We start from the raw sequence: 3,451 nt of genomic DNA on the forward strand, positions 1-3,451 counted from the left end.
TCAGTTTCCCCCCACCGGCACAACAGGACCCTGTGCCGGCAGCCAGAGCTGGGCAGCCACCCCCATGCTCGTGGGGAGCCAGCCGGGAGCCGGACGGATCCTGCACACACCCATCTGCAAGAGCACGTACATGAGCAAATCCAGCCCTGCAAGGACGTGTGGATATTTGCACCCGGAGAGATGTGGGATCGGTCCCGCCAGCGCCCAGCTCTGGTTTCTCATTACACAGATTTACCCAAAAACGCTCCTTTCCCTCCAGAAGAGCTCTGGGACTTGGCGGGGGTGGGGGGAGGGGGGGATGCAGGGCTTGAAAATGGACCCCTCCACCTTGCAATAAAGTTTGGCCTTGAGACATCCTCGCTTTTTTTAACCAAATCCAGCGTGTTTAGCACCAGTCACCACCTGAGGAAGAGCTGCATCTTCGAGGGATGCTGCGGGGAGGGTGAGCACGATGCCCGGGGACAAACTCCCCTGTCCCGTCCCATCTCTTTGGCTTTGATATGGGAAACCACATCCCAATCTTTAGCATCCCCAGCCCAAAAAAACCCCAGCTGTGGGCCTGCCCCTCCCTCAGGTGCTTTGTGTTTAGCAGAGAGGCTGCAAATCCTCCCTGGGAAGAGCTTAAAAGGAGCGGTGGGGGGTGCTTTTCCCTCCAGCATCTGCATTTTCCTCCCTAGTCTCTGTCTTGGGTGGTTTAAACCTTCCCTAAAACCTGGCTTAGCTGTAGCAGCTCAACCGCTGCTGTGAGCAAAGCAAATAAAGAGGCACCAAGTGAAATATTGAGGATCCCCAAGAAAGCCATGGGCAGCTTCGATCACCACCCTCCAGCAGGTAAGGCCCTTGCCGAAGTATTTTTGAGCCTGGATGTCTGTGAATGGATCATTTTCCTTGGAATTTGTGGGGTTTTGGGGGGTATGAATATCCTGCTCTCTCCAGGAGAGAGGTTGAATCGGGTCTTGCCTTTATTGAGGGTGGAAGGAGCCCTGGCTGGTGTATGCTGGTTTTCTGGGTTCTTTTACAACACTTGCTGAAATTTTACAGGAGTCATTTGTCTCCTGTGGGATTTAATAGCGTTTTGGAGCAGGTGACCGCAGGATGCGTTCTTACAACTGTCAGAATCACCGTGGTCTCACCCCCTGCTTAGGGAACATGGTTTTAGGTTGAACAAATCCATCTATTCCTATAATGCACTGAGGGGTTGGGTGGGGGGTTTTTTTAATAGCTTGTTTAAAATAATATCATAGAATCACAAGAATGTTTTGGGTGGGAGGGGACCCCCAGAGGTCACCTAGTCCACCCCCCAAATGTGTGTAGAGAAGTATGGGTCAGTCAGTGTGCAGGAGAGGGTGCGTGAATGAATGAAGAAACGTATCTGCATGTCCAGATCAGCTTCTGACACCCATCTCCTGACAGACGCCACCTTTGCAACTCCTGAACGTTTGTTAGCTCTACCAGAGAGGGAGGCCCATTAGGCAAGACTGAGCACTGACTCATTACTCCCTTGTTTCCAAGGGGTGGCTCAGAAAAAGAAGTAGGGAAGCCGTACGTGCATGTTCCTCATCTTGTTTCAAAGCATGAGGATTGAATAGCATGGACCAAGTCTTTGCAAACTCCTGCCTGATAGGCAACAAGCCTCGCTGTCTGACCCTGGAAGGAGACAAGGCGGCAGGGATTTCAAGCAGTAGCTGAAGTCCCATAAAGCAGGCTCTGTGTGTGCACATCAGGACTCCAAGAAGCAGGAACCCTTCTCAGCCCCATAATAATTAGGATCACTTCTTTTCATCCACCAGCACCCCCAAGTCCCTCTGGGCAGGGCTGCTCTCCATCCTTTCTTCCCCCAGCCTGTACTGATACTGGGGGTTGTCCCGACCCAGGGGCAGGACCTTGCCCTTGGCCTTGGCCTTGTTGAACCTCATGAGTTCACACAGGCCCACCTCTCCAGCCTGTTCAGCAGAAACTCCGGCCACGGCTCCAATTTGCAGTTTTTCCAGCATATATATTTTGTAGCCAGACCTATCCCGGCCCTGTCACGAGCATCCTCTGCTCATGGCCCTAATTTACAGCCTGAGCTCATCACCGCAGGGATGATCCCGCAATTTCTACATCACATTCCCAATTTTTTCTTGCTTTTTCCCTCCCACCAGTGTGCAATGCAGGGGGACGCGCTCTGATGTTCCCCCCCCCAGTTTAATTTCCAGCCCTTGCAAAGGGCTGGGCTGCAGGAAAAGGCCTTAAAAGCTATTAATGACCTCGTTAATCACCTTGTGCTGGGGCGTTTTGGGGTTGCCTGTTTGGGGGGGAGCAGGGCTGCTCGAGCAGCCCCAGATGCTGAGATCCCTCAGAGATGTGGTTGCAAAGTCAAGGTGTTTTCAAGCATTTTGCTCTGAAATGGCAACTGAGTGAGCGCTGGCCTCCGGCGCCGCCGGCTGCAAAGCTCAGCTTAACTTGCGAGGGTTCTTTGGGAGATCCAGCCTTGCAAAACCATCCCCGGGGCTGATCCTGGGGGCCGGGGCTGGGCTCAGGTGGGAGATGGTGGTGTTCACCCAGCGATGCAGCTCCTCTAATCTCCTACACCGGATCAGATGCGTGGATAAAATCACCCCTGGATGAGCTTTGGGCACTTGCTTTGCATTTCAAGCCTCCAAATAAAACTCTCTCCTCCAGCTCTTTGCAAACTGTCCAGCTGTGCACCAAAAAATCCCCTTTTTGCAGGTTTTTTTTTCAGGTGAGAAAAATATATTTGGTTGCTCAGCCTGTGTGGGGGATGCTTATTTGTGGAGATGAGGGATGCAAAGTGCTGTGGGAGGGCAATTTGGCGGACCATATAAAACCCCAACCCCCCAAATTTGATTGCATTTGTGTTTTGGGGTGTATTTATGATCAGCCTGGTAAATCAGGCCTGGGTAAATCCCATCCTCGCTTGGCACTGCAGGATTTGGAGTATGTAGTTAATTAATAAAGAGCAATTAATTTCTCTGGTCCAACAGACTATTCCTGGGGGTGTATTGGGTTTCTGTGGCAAGGTCTTGGTAGTGGGGGAGCTACAGGGTGGCTTCTGTGAGGAGCTGCTAGAAGTTTTCCCTGTGTCCGCCGCTGGCCAAGGCCAAGCCAGTCAGCGACAGTGGAAGCACCTCTGGGATAACAGATTTAAGAAGAGAAAAAAAAGGCTACGTCTCAGTAGATGGAGAGAGAAGAGAAGTGAGAGGATGGGGGAGAAAACAGCCCTGCAGACACCAAGGACAGTGAAGAAGGAGGGGCAGGAGATGCTCCAGGTGCTGGAGCAGAGCAGATTCCCCTGCATCCCATGGAGAAGACCATGGTGGGGCAGGCTGGCCCCCTGCAGTCAATGGAGGTCTGTGGAGGAGTAGATCTCCACCTGTAGCCCGTGGAGGAGTAGATCTCCACCTGTAGCCCGTGGAGGAGTAGATCTCCACCTGTAGCCCGTGGAGGA

Source organism: Egretta garzetta, unplaced genomic scaffold (genome assembly GCF_000687185.1).
Source record: "Egretta garzetta isolate BGI_Z169 unplaced genomic scaffold, ASM68718v1 scaffold238, whole genome shotgun sequence".
Taxonomy (NCBI): Eukaryota; Metazoa; Chordata; class Aves; order Pelecaniformes; family Ardeidae; genus Egretta; species Egretta garzetta.